Source organism: Scyliorhinus canicula, chromosome 4 (assembly GCF_902713615.1).
Source record: "Scyliorhinus canicula chromosome 4, sScyCan1.1, whole genome shotgun sequence".
NCBI lineage: Eukaryota > Metazoa > Chordata > Chondrichthyes > Carcharhiniformes > Scyliorhinidae > Scyliorhinus > Scyliorhinus canicula.
Genome location: NC_052149.1, coordinates 31,866,183 through 31,880,570, shown reverse-complemented (window position 1 = coordinate 31,880,570; position 14,388 = coordinate 31,866,183).

Sequence of the window (14,388 nt, the reverse complement as noted above, 5' to 3'; positions counted from 1 at the left end):
AAACAAGACAGAAACACACAGAGGGGTGGAAAGGGGTAAAAATAATAAACAAAAGTAAAAAGAGTCTTTGTTTCAGATTATGGTTTTTAGCACACTTTCCTTCACATCAAGTTGCAAGTGAAAGTCTCTCTTCACAGCGCCTTCTCTGTTGATTCATTCATTAACGTTCTCTGCAATTTAATTAATACCGCACCCAGAATTTTTTTGGAGAGATAAAGCAGGTTCTGTTCTTTGTTTGCAGCCTGTAATGGTTTTCCTGAAGATCGATTCATTCAGACACTCTGCAGGTTCAGAAATACATCACTCACAGGCTTTCTGCAGGGAAACACAGAGGAGAGAGAGTAGCAGGACCTTGTCTTGTCCTGCCATGATCAAACTGAAACTTCTTGGGACTCTGGAAAGTAATCCACTGGGATAGGATCCAATCACCACCAGCACTGGGCAGAGTACGGCCTTTTGGCCCATTCATTGGCCACCAGCAAATCAATCAATCCGAGTCCCACCCGAGCTGTCTCTCTGCTGCTGACAAGTCTGAAGCCTTCTGTTCAATCAGCAGGAAATAATATTCTCTCCGGTAACTTCTGAACTCTGCCGAACAGGTGCCGGAATGTGGAGACTCGGGGCTTTTCACAGTAACTTTGCTTAAGCCTAATAATAATAATCATTTACTGTCATGAGTAGGCTTCAATGAAGTTACTGTGAAAAGCCCCGACTCACCACATTCTGGCACCTGTTCGGGGAGGCCGTTACGGGAATTGAACCTGCGCTGCTGGCATTGTTCTGTATTACAAGCCAGCTATTTAGCCCACTGTGCTAAACCAGCCCTACTTGTAACAATAAGCGATTATTATTATTATTAAAGATACATGCCCATTATTCAAAAATTATAATGGCAAAAATAAAAGAAAGAGGGAATAAGGAAATAAACAGAAAGGACCCTTAAAAATTAAATCAGCAGCTTCAATATATTTGGAGTACGTGCATGCTGGACATAGTCTTTCGGATTGTCGGAGACTAGAGGTATGACCCAAGATGCAATTCGAGATCCTGCGGAGGTCCCAATGTGCAAATTTCCTGGAGGTTTGAACTTCTGATGGAAAACTCTCCTGCTCCCTGGAACTCTCCACAATGCCTCAGAGTCTGAGCTAAAGTCTGAAACTTTGGACAATTCCATGGGACTTACCCAACAGTTATCCAGGAAATGTTGACGGAAAAATGGTAGTCTAACTCCTGGGTAACCACAGAACTGACCCCCCCAATCGCTCACACTGACATCTTCCCTATTATCTCGTCTTACACCCGATTACCCGCAGCTCAACTACCCCTTCACTCAGCTACCACCTGACCAACTTGCCACCCTACACTCTGTCACACTACCGACCTGTCCCCTACCCATCTGCCACCCTACCCACCTGCCATCTTGCCCAGCTGCTACCTTGTCCACCTATCACTCTATCTGCTCATCCACTTACCTCACTCACCCTGCCCAGGTAACAGTTCACAAACGTTGGACACTTAAACTTACCATACCACAACTAATGCGGTTATAAAGGGGCATTTCTCGATTCCTCCTGCCCTGAAGCTGCAGCACGGAGATAGAGCTCTCCAATGGATGTTGCATTTCGCATTTCTGGAGAAGATGGGCTTGGAAATAAGAGCACAAAAACATAAGCACTATGTGGTAAACCACTGTTACACCTGTATTAGGTGGTGTAAGGTAGGACCTGTACTACAGGTTCGCCGGTAGCCCCTGCCTGCTGGCTCCGCCCAGTAGGAGGAGCGTGTCCTCTATTCAGCAGGCATATCACCAGCTGCTGTGGGAGGCCACACATCTTACTGCAATAAAGCCACAGTTGTATCCAACCTTAGTCTTTGTACAATTGATTGTGCATCACACTAGGAGCAGGAGTCAGAAATTTAGCCCATCCGGCCTGCTCCTCCATTCAATAGGGTCATGGCTGATCTTGGCCTCATTCCCACCTTCCTGCCGGCTCCCCGTAGCCCATTACTAATCAAAATCCTACCTCCTCCTTAATTTTGTTCAGTTTTCGATGTTGACTGTGCTCTGGGATAGAGAATTCCACAGATCCACGACACTTTAAGTGAAGTAATTCCTCCTCATTTCTGTTTTAAATCTGCCACCCCTTGGTCTAAAGCTATGGCCTCTCATTCTAGACAAGGCGAAACAGTCATTCTACGTAACTGCTCAATCTCTCTTCATAAGACAAGTACCTGCAATCACGCTAGTGAACCTTCTCTGAACCGCCTTTAATGGATTAAGATCCTTCCGCAAGTAAGGGGACAAAAACTTTGCACAATTCTCCAGATGCAGTCTCACCAATGCCCTACACAGCTGCCACACCACTTCCCTACTTTTATACTCTATTCCATTCATAACCAATGCCAAAATTCTGGGAAGACTCAGCAAGAAATGAAGAGCTGGGAAAAGTTTGATGTGGAAAAGTTTGAACGGAGTGGCGATCAGCAATGATTGCTGTTTTGTTGAAGATCTGGTCCACTGATAAATCCACCTTCATAAATGTAAAGTACAAAATGACCCTTGCAGAACAATGCAGAGCAATAAAATGTCTAGACGTACACTTGAAAAGCAACATGCATGGGTATTTCACCATGCCCTGTGTTATTGGGCCTCAAGAACTAGCTTTTCCTGCACCTATTTCCCAAAAGTAATTGATCCACCTATTCTGCCATTTGACTACCAAGAAAATTGTGATTGCATAATTCACTGTTAGACTGCCAAGGGTTGGATTCTCTCCCTCCACTCCAACCAGGCGTTCCTGAGGGGAATTGACAGGATGGACATGAAAAGATGTTTCTCCTTGTGGGAGACTCTGGAACTAGGGGACACAGTTTAAAAATAAAGCTTCACCCATTTAAAATGGAGACAAGCAGAATATTTTTCCTCTCACAAGGTCGTGAGTCCGTGAAAGGTAGAGTCATTGAATATTTTCAAGACTGAGTTTGATAGGTTCTTGATTCAGCATGCTGTTTATGAAGCACAACTTGTACAAAACTGTTTGGGCGCGTGCCACCGACAAGTGAGCCGGGGCCCTCAGTCGATGCCCGCCGGGAGCATCGAAGACCATAGGACGAGGTAAGCAGCTGGCTGCCTCCACCTCAGATGTGTATCCTGGGGAAACATCTAGATGTAGTGGTAGAGCTAAGAGGGCCAGGCACGTTGAGTATCACTGTGGATTCCGGGGTAGGGGTGGAGGGGGGCTAGGTCGGGAGTGCGGTTGGGAGTTGGGGTTGGCACTATCGGGAATGTGGTATTGTACAGCATATTAAACAAGTTTTTGCACAACCATTATGATGCCTCTGTCACTTTCTTCCGCAATGCGGGCTGAACCCTCGGACCGTTTGCCCATTTCCCCAGGCAACGCCCCCCCCCCCCCCCCTCCCATGTCACCCACCCACCTTCCGGCCTTAAACATGTCCCCAGAGCTGTGCCCCATCCCCCCTGGGTGTTTGGATATTGGCTGCTGCATGTGTGGTGTTGCCTCCCACAGTGTTCAGACAGTGTCCAGGCATCAAGGTGCAATCGGAATGCAAGGCAGTGACTCCCACATGCCACATGGCCCACCTACCCATGGGAATCCACTTCGCATGTGTCAAGTGCTCACTTATCCATGATTGCTAATTCCCGATTAGCGATAGCCTTCAGCCGCAGAGCAGTGGGTGGGGGTTATGGATGATCGGTTGGGCAGATGGGCAGGGACAAGCATTGCCCCCGGAATGGAGTTGGGATCCAGGGGTTGGCATGATGGTGCCACGAGCGTTCCCCCCCCCCCCCGCAGTTTCCCCCCCCCCCCCCCCCCCCAGTGCCTCCCCCCACCCTCCCATGGTGGCCCACCCCTGCGGAGTGTCTGCCACCCCCCACCGTGCGCTGGGGTGAAAGCCCAGCACTGGCGTGACACACCAGGGCTCTTTGCCTGCGAACAAAGATGTCTCCTCCCCTCCTCAGCTCCCCACGGAAGCCCTTCCGCCAGGTTCACATTTTTCAAAAGGAGTTAATCAGCGCTGGCATGACTACTTGCTGGGGAGGACGCTGAATGACGGGAGGCCATTGGATTGGGGTTGCTCTCGTTGACTATGCGGAAATGGGGCTTGAATGGTGATAATTGGTTTCTCACCACGCTATGGCGAGATTCCAAATTCGGCTACGGCGCAGATCTCGTGTTTGGCCTCTCCCGCTAGTCACTGGCCTCGTTATGCTTGAGCGCGAGTGAAACAAGGCCGGCAGAGCACGCCCTTTGTTTTGTTAATAATAGTAAACTGTACTCTGTGGATTTACTTATACGCCAGACATTCCACTTCCCTTGGCATGTGTTTCCATACAATATGGTGACAAGTTCACAGTTTAGTCAATTAGCACTTCTAAATATTTTCTGCTGCTACAGATTAGTTATTGAGCTTACCTATCGAGTCACCATATTTACCACTTCTAAATTTCAATATGAAATGCTTTTCAAATCTCAACATTAACTATTTGCTGTTAATTTGTCAGCTGCCACTGCTGTACTGATTGATTGTGCAAAGATGTATCTTCTTGGCACCTCCTGGTAATTTCTGCTACAAAATCATTGGAAGGAGTTCAACCTTCTGGCTGCACCACGTTAGTTGTTGGATTTGAATGCTGTTGGCTGTGAAGTAATCTGTATCCAGGACAATGTATATATTCTGGAATGGTGAACGTTAGCAAAGATAGTGAATGAACTTTGGGCACGATTTAACCAGAAAGAATCTATGTCCGGTTTTGGGCATGTTGAGTGGGGTGTTTCTCGATGGCTGCACCTATTCAACATCATTTTGCCATTTTGTTTTGGCCTCAAGTCGTTTCTGTCTGCTGAGACCGCACTAAGAACCCTGCACGAAAGGCTCCTCACAGATCAGGGTGCCATTTTGCCTGACTGCCCCAATCTTCTCCCTCTCTTTCAGTACCCCCCCGCCCCGTTTTGCCCCCCCCCCTTCCCCTCATCCTTGGGGAGGCTCTCAGGAACACACCCTCACCTTCACCTGGTAGGCCCCCTGGCCTGATCCCTGGCAGTGCCAGACTGGCACCCCAGCACCCTAGCAATGCCTCCCTGGATGAGGCCCTTATCGGGTCATTACTTTCACATCTCAGGGCCTCAGTTGGCAGCGGGGTGAGAAAGCTGTCACAAACTTTACCGCCATGGAATTAATAGGGGCAGCGGTGGAAAGGTGACATGGTCCTCACCCGCCTGCCCAATTAAATACCCCCAGCACTCACTGGAGGCGGGGGGGGGGGGGGGGGGGGCAAGTGGGTGCCAAGTTTATTTGCACTAATTCAAAAGGGCAACATGCCCAGTTTTCAAACGATTCGGGGAGTGACGAGAAGTTGTGTATCACACATGGTGCAATGCCTAGATGTGCTGGACAATTGTCTGCTGGAGAGGTGGGGGTGGAAAATAAAACTGTAAGTCTTCTGACAGATGAGTCATTTCCACATTAGCATTTATTGCGAAAATGTCAGCCCCCATATGTGATGTTCTCTGTTGTGTCTTGAGAATGTAGTGTCAAACAAAGAACATCAAACTAAGTTACTGAACAAAGCTGATTTTTTTACACTACTTAAATAAGATTCAAACAAGTCAAAAGGTATAAGTTATTAAATGAAACTATACTATATCTCTAACTACAGAACTCTGCACTATGCAACTAATCTATCTCACACCTAAACACCTTCTCCCAGAATCCCAGGACTCACACAATATTTATATGACTGCTCTTTATCTCCAACTGGTGGTGAGAAATATTAACATCAAATTGTGTTCCTTTGTGTTCCTTATAGTATACATATTGTTACACCATATTAAGTGCCTGCCATCATATTTGCTAAGAATTCCTGGATCAGGCAAAAGATGAAGCTGGGAAAATCGCTCACTCTTTTGCATCTGTGTCAGAAACGCAGGGCATTATTTAATGCCCTCCCCACAGTGAGTGCTGGGGGTATTTAATTGGGCAGGCGGGTGAGGACCATGTCACCTTTCCACCCCTGCCCCTATTAATTCCATGGCAGGAAAGCTTATGATTGCTCTCCCACCCCGCTGCCAACTGAGGCCCTTAAGTGTAAAAGTAATGCCCCCATAAGGGTTTCATCCAGGGAGGCATTGCTAGGGTGGCATGGTACCAGGTTGGCACTTTCAGGGATCAGGCCGGGGGGAGGGGGGGGCGACCAAGTTTAGGGGGTTGAGGGTGTGTTCCTGGGGGCCTCCCAGCAAGGTCAGAGTAGGCTGAGATAGAAAGATACTAAATTGCAATGGGCCTCCTAATATTTTAGAAGATTCTGTCCATCCTTTATAATTTTAGTCCCGCAGAGCCCAAAATACCAGTTTGACAACTGGAAACGTCAACCAACAGTGACTTTGTCATGGAAAGAGATAGTGGTGTAGCGGTAATGTCACGGGTCTAGTAATCCTGAGGCCCAGGTTAAATCTTTCAGGACAAATCTCACCTGGCAACTGGTGGAATTTCAGTTCAATTAATAAATCTGGAATTGAAAAGCTCATCTCAGTAATAGTGACCATGAAACCTTCAACAATTGTCGTAAAAAACAATTGTTCACAAAAGGGAAGGGAATCTGCTGGCCTGCATGTGATTCCAGATGCACTGCAATGTGGTTGAGTCTTAACTGCCCCATGTCAGAGCCTAGCCATTCAGTTCTGGGGCAATTATGAATGGGGAACAAATGCTGACCTTGCCACCCACATCCAAATCCCATGGAAAAACAAATCTGGAATGGAGATGTGTGTGTAAAAGGTCTCCATGCTACCGTGCTACTCATTGTCCACCTGGTGAGGGCCCCAGAATCCTGGAGCATCACCTTGACACTGCATCTAGAACATAGAACATACAGGGAAGAAGGAGGCCATTCAGCTCATCGAGTCTGTACCGACCCACTTAAACCCTCACTCCCACCCTATCCTCGTAACCCAATAACCCCTCCAAAGCTTTTTGGTCACGAAGGGCAATATATCAAGGCCAATCCACCTAACTTGCACATCTTTGGACTGTGGGATGAAACCCACGCAGACACGGGGAGAACGTGCAGACTCCGCACAGACAGTGACCAAGCGGGGAATGGAATCTGGGACCCTGGAGCTGTGAAGCCACAGTGCTATCCACTTGTGCTACCGGGCTGCCCTGTGTTCTATGTCGGACCAAAGAGAAAATTGCTTTGTGTTCCTGTAATACTTGCTTTGACAAAGAGTCATCAGACTCGAAACGTTAGCTCTTTTCTCTCCCTACAGATGCTGCCAGACTTGCTGAGATTTTCCAGCATTTTCCCTTTTGTGTAATATTTGCTATTTTCCCTATAGCGATCGGTCTGAGATCAGTTGCTATGAGAAAGTGCCATCATGGGTCTCACTGATGACATTCAATGTTGGGCAGATTTGATGGAATTCCCGGGGAATCCTGACCTTTTTCCAGCCCTGTCTCCAAATGCGGTCATGATGGTGAGGTTTAGTGGGGAGAGGAAAGAGCAAAAGGAACCAGTCTCCCTCGGTTACAGATTGGGAGGCGCTTGCGAAAAAAAGACAGATATCGAGATGGCCAGTTCACGTGCTCAATCGTGTCATTGCACATTTTACATACTCCTTTTTTTTTTAGGCAGTCTTTCAATAAACCATTTCCAATTTCGATAACTATGCAACTTCAACAGAAAGAATCAAATTAAAAATTCTTTATGAGTTTGCACACATGATTACAATCTACAAATGGAGTTTGATAATTGACCTCCTTGCAGTTTTTGGAGCAGAGTCAGGTTGGACTGTTTGACTTCACAGAAAATCTATGTTTTATTTTATCACAGATATCAGCTCTATTTGTTTTCTTTGAATCCACTTCTATATCTTTGTGGTTCATCATCTCAGCAAGTTTATTAACAGCCTGTGTTTCCAGTTCCTGGTTAATTATCTTTTCATAATTAACTTTCATGTTGTTTAGCTCTTCCTCCCTCTCTTGGTTCAATTCTAGTTGCAATCTTTTGTTTTTCTTGTTTGAAAAATCTACACAAACTCTTTAAAGTGGTCATGACCATGGTTGCGGAGAAGTCTCTGGAAGTTTATTTCTACTGTTTTGGCACCCTTGTTCTAGATCAGTGGAACAGGTCAATAAAACAACCCCTCTTGCTGTAGATTTCATACCGACAATTCCGGCCTTTGAAAGATCGAGATGCCACCCCTCTGTGGGCCCACAGGATGCTCCCACCCCCTGCTCACATAATAACTCATTGCAAAAATATTGGAATGGCTTCAGTTCTGACCATACATTCCATGTCTGTTCATAGACTTGTTTCCACACAGAGGCTGCACCCCTCCCCCTTCCCCACCCCCAGTGATGGGTTCTCTCGCAGCGAGGCAGACTCCCATTGGCCGGCAGGATACCTGGCAACGCAGCCAGTAAACCATGGGAAATGCGATTGTCAGTCCCACCGCCGGCCAATGACAGGCCGTCTCTGTCGCTGGAAAACCCGCTGGGCTGTGGGCTGGCGGAAATCCTGACCAGAGTTTTCCTGAGTTTCAGCTGCAATCTCAGTTTCAGTGATTGGAATCTCATCATCATATATTCCGATTTTGAAGATTGCGCCATCACAGCCTCCATCTGAGTCCTCGTGCAGCAACCAGTGCGTCAGTAATAGAATTATCTGCGGTATTTGCTGTTGTAATCCGACAGCGAAAGAAGTACAGGCATTTCATCCTTGATGCTACCAATTTTGCTACTGGAAGTTGATGATCTGTTATCCTGAAGTTTCTACCAACGAAAACTGGTGAAAATTTTTAATTCCAAAAATGATCCCAAGCCCTATCTTTCCATGGCTACTTTCATTCTTGGTAAGAGTAAGCAACACGAATGCTATGTTCCATAGAATCCCTGCAGTGCAGAAGGAGGCCATTCAGCCCATCGAGTGTGAAAGAGGACTCCACCTAGGCCCACTCCCCTGTTGTATCCCCGTGATCCCGTGCACTGACCATGGCCAATCCAACTAACCTGCACATCTTTGAGCTGTGGGAGGAAACCAGGGCACCACAGGAAAGCCGCGAAACACGGGAAACAAATGCAGATGCCACACAGTCACTTGAAGCCGGAATTGAACCCGGGTCCCAGGTACTGTGAGGTATCAGTGCTAACCACTGTGTTACCATGCTGCCAGATGGACATTCCTTGACGATCGCCCATTGCATGACTGATCTCTGCTCCAACTCCATGACATGGAGCATCGCCTGCTCATTTCAGGTCACAACTTATGTTGCAATGAACGAGCGCATCACTGGTCATACCTCTCTTAAATGCACCGTAAACATCATGTTGTGCTTTCGATCAGTCTCATTTCACATCTTTCTTTAATACCTCATGTGGCGGAGCTAAAGCATTTGCAAGCTCAGACAGAAATTGCGAGTGATGTTTGACTAAACCAAGAGAAGATCTAAGCCCAGATACAACTTTTGACTTTAGCGCATTGCCTATCTGGCGTCTATTTTCTCTTTCAATAGTGCAACCACTTCTCAATGATTTTCAGAACAAGGTACACTGCCTGGGATTGCCAGAAGGCACACTTGATTCTTTCCAATGTCTCATCGTGATCATTGAGCCTTTTTAATACTTCATCCAACAAACAAAGTTTCAATTTCTCTGTTACGATCATAGAATTTTATTTTTTTGCATAGAATTTACAGTGCAGAAGGAGGCCATTCGGTCCATCGAGTCTGCACCGGCTCTTGGAAAATCACCCTTCCCAGGTCAACACCTCCACCCTATCCCCATAACCCAGTAACCCCACCCAACACTAAGGGCAATTTTGAACACCAAGGGCAATTTATCACGGCCAATCCACCTAACCTGCACATCTTTGGACAGTGGGAGGAAACTGGAGCATACGGAGGAAACCCACGCACACACGGGGAGGATGTGCAGACTCCGCACAGACAGTGACCCAAGCCGGAATCGAACCTGAGACCCTGGAGCTGTGAAGCAATTGTGCTATCCACAATGCCAACGTGCTGCCCCGTGATCAGGAGCAACATATTATGGTTGCACAAGCTGTGCGATACTCCTTGCAAAATCTTCTCCAAAATCTTCCAAGCTACAAAGGATATGATCTCACAGCTTCATGTTGGAGTATAATTCCATGTGTGTTTTCATTGTGAGATATTGTTGAATCTTGGTGCACACTGAGCTATGCATCGTACTGAGACAAACCAACTTTGTGAAGAGCTTTGCTTCTGCGAACTCCATGTACAAATCTTGGGAGGTTGGTCATGGATACCATCATCCACTGCCCGAGTCAATGTGACTTTGTAATCCCCGCATATGGTCATGCATTTGCCTGACTTGGGCACTGTTACGATTGGAGTTTCCCGATTACTTAGATCAGTTTTCACTGGTGCACCATTTCTCTCAAGCATCTTCAACCTGTGTTTTAAAACCATAAGGAACCAGTCTAACTTTGCAATACACTGGTTTTTCATCAGGCCTTTCCTTGCACATAACTTTCACAATCTTTCTTAAAGGTCCTAATTCTTGCTGTCGCCATTCAATAGCAGAGCAAGTGTTTTAATCATCTCAACATAAAAACATGCCTTCAGTCTATCTACAGCTTGCTGAAGACAATCCATTATTTTTGGTTTGTTTATACATTGATGTACCATCAATTGGACGCGAGGCACGATGAAGGTCCAAACTTAGGCTTTAATCAGCTAGATGTTAGCCCGGTGGTCGACGACAGAGAAAGGCCGACCGCCGGGAACTCTGGGTACTTATACCCCGCCTCGGAGGCGGGGTCTACTTGCCTCTCGACCAATTGGTGAGCAGTCACATGACTAGTCCCAGCCAATCAGGCGAGAGGCACATGACCAGCCAGAGCCAATGGGAAACCAGTGCTCTGCACCAATGGCAGTGCTCCCATTCATACCACCACATACATCCTGCTGTAACAATGACATATCGGGCATTGCATTTGCCCACATATTTCTAACACTTCACCAGAGTAGGAGTGAAATATCCGCTCCCACCTGCAGTGGGAATCGCAACGGGTGGGGACACTTCATATGGTGGAAGAAAAGAAAATCTACAATGCTTTAAACTGTTGCAATTCTATTCTCCTGAATTTCAAGAAGGGTTAAAGGCAGTTCGAGCTTCCCGAAGACCAATGTTGGGAAACTCATTTGCATCTCATCCACGCTTATTAAAAGGACACCTCACCGGCATTAAACTATCTCTCCAGATTAAGCTCCCCCCCAGATTAAGCTCCCTATTAGTGAGAATTTAGAAAGTACAGTTTTACAAATGTATATAAGTAACACGCACCTGATGAGCTTCATGCTTTCCATAACATTAGACCTGTAGAAGTTGCTTTCTCCTTGTTGGGAGCGTCGTATAACTTCACTCATACTGGGTGCCGGTATCAATCACTGCACCGAGACTGGACAAGAGAGATAGGCAAAGTCTGGGAGGCGATGGGGTAGGGTGGAAGGGTGAATTGAAAGCTGGACAGGGAAGGCAGGCTTACGGGAAAAGGGTGGGGAAATTACTCAGGAAAGGGATGGTGTTGGGGGGGGAGGGGGGTAATGTCCAAGGAAGGGCAGGGTGAAAGAGTCTGAGGAAGGGGGGTTGGAAGGCCGGGTTGGTGGTATTGATGGTGGGGTTCCAGTGGGGGAAACTCAATGTCCTCACGATAGGAGGGTTCAAGGGTGACAGGAGAGGAATGGTGAAATACAGTGGGTCTAGGATGATGGGCGGAAGTTAGTGGGTGACAGTCGCAGACTAGAAGATGGTGGATAGAGCTTAAAAGGTGATGTGCACCATTTTTCCAAACTCTCTTGGGCCCCGCAGTGCAGTGTTTGATACCTTGACTATGCAGTTAGCCAGTCAGTGAGATCCCTCGAGGTGAGAGGAGGAGATTTTTGGGTGGGTGGAGTTGACATGTGGCCGATTAAAGGGACACCCTAATAATTATGCCACAACTGGATATCAAAGATGCTGACGTGTATTCTCCTTTCTGGTCCACATTGCAGCAAGTTTGTACCAAAACATGCATCTCATAACATTGCAGCCCCAGCAAGGTGAGGAGCTGCTGTTCATTCTGTGCCATTTGCCGACAGCTACAGATGGAGGGGCAGGGATGAAAGGAGGGAGGGAGGTGGAATTCATCCAAAGAACATGACTAATCATAATAGCTTATTGTCACAAGTAGGCTTCAATGAAGTTACTGTGAAAAGCCCCTAGTTGCCACATTCCGCTCCAGTTCAGGGAGGCTGGTACGGGAATTGAACCCGCGCTACTGGTCTTGTTCTGCATTACAAGCCAGCTGTTTAGTCCACTGTGCTAAACCAGCTGCTGGATTACTGGGGGCAAGCCAACTTGTGACTCCCAACCTCCATCCTCCTGAGTGAATGGTCATGGCTAACAAGGGATAATGTGGTTAGTCTTTCTATGCTGACATTCCCTCTATGATCTCTCTTTAGAGATCCAAAGGTTGTGAAGACAAGTGGAAAAGTGTCCATGTGAGACTTCTTACAGATGCCTCTAGTCACCCAGGTCAAAGTGCAATGTCTCCACAAATATTCATGTCTTAAAATGAGGAACATCCATCTCTGGTTCTGTAGGATGTCCTTTACCTGGAAAACGTGGAGTGGGGATGCCATGTCGTGATACAGGTCAAGTGAAGGGTTTAGCACTTGCTTTGAGATCAAAGAAATCTAGGCGTACATGTTCATAGCTCCTTGAAGTTGGGGTCGCAGATGGACAGGGTGGTGAAGAAGGCAATTAGCATGTAAGGTTTTATTGGGAAGATTATTGAATACAGGAGTTGGGGCGTCATGTTGAAATTATAAAAGATATTGGTGAGACCATACTTGAAATGAAAATCACTTATTGTCACGAGTAGGCTTCAATGAAGTTACTGTGAAAAACCCCTAGTCGCCACATTCCGGCGCCTGTCCGGGGAGGCTGGAACGGGAATTGAACCGTGCTGCTGGCCTGCCTTGGTCTGCTTTAAAAGCCAGCTATTTAGCTGAGTGAGCTAAACCAGCCACTTGAAATGCTGTTTTAAGTTCTGGTCACCCTATTATAGGAAGGATATTGTTTAACTAGAGAGAGCGCAGAAGAGATTTATGAGGATGCTACTAGGACTTGATGGTCTAAGTTATAAGGAGAGGCTGGATAGGTTGGGATTTTTTCCCAGGAGGGTAGGAGGCTGAGGATTGATCTTGTAAAATAAGATCTTACAAAATAATGAGGGGCATCGATAAAGTAGTTAGTCAACATCTTTTCCCAAAGGTAAAGGAGTCTAGCACTAGAGGGCATAGGTTTAAGGTGAGAGGGGAGAGATACACAGAGGGTGGTGAGCATCTGGAACGGGCCGCCAGAGGCATGGTAGAGGCGGGTATGATTTTATCTTTTAATAAGCAGTTAGACAGTCCCATGGGCAAAGTGGGTATAGAGGGATATGGGCCAAATGCGGGCAAGTGGGACTAGTTTAGTGATAGAAACTGGGTGGCATGGACAAGCTGGGCCAAAGGGCCTGTTTCCCTGCTGTAAACATCTGTGACACTATGAAAGGAAGCCTATAAAGAACATATTCGACTAATGTATCACTCGCACAGGCACATAGGAGTCGATGCTGCAGATGGCAGGCATCCCTGCCTTGCTAATGTCTCTCATGGTGGTGAGATGAAGGGTCTATTGCCAATTGGCACAGGGCCAGGAAGAGCAAAGGCCTGGAACAAGTGGCAGCAGGACCACTCGAAGATAAAGAGACTGGCCAACATGGAGGACTGCAACAGTGAGCATTGGCCTGAAGATGGGTGTATTGCAGGCTGTGTTCTTATCTTGAGATGGGTGAAAGCAATGCTGGAGGTTCCTTCGTATGTCGTAAAATGTGGATGTTCACATCTGTCAACTTCTCCAGTACCAACCAGGGCCACAAGGATTCTTTAAGAGTCATACAGAGCTCCTGGCTTGTAGTGAGTAAATGTCTTAGGTTAGATGGGGTTTCTGGGTGCCTTTTAAATATGGTGCCAGGATCTTACCATGAAGTAACAGCGAGGCATGAAACTTCCTGTCTGCCTCGCCATGAGATTCACCCAGGTCATTGCAGATGCTTAATTAATGAACTGAAAAGTGAAAGTATACACGTTCACCCACCCCATCGCCCATCGGGAATGATGCCGACTATTCCACCTGCCCGCTAATCGACTTAGTCTCCAGATTGGAAAATTGTGTATCAGTCCCAGTCCCAGTCAGGACTACTCTGTCGCTCGCCTCCTACCTGGGCTGGCTTTTATGGTACTGAATTAACTATCCCACTGATGGGTCTCCATTTCTCAGCAGAGGAGCTCGCACTCC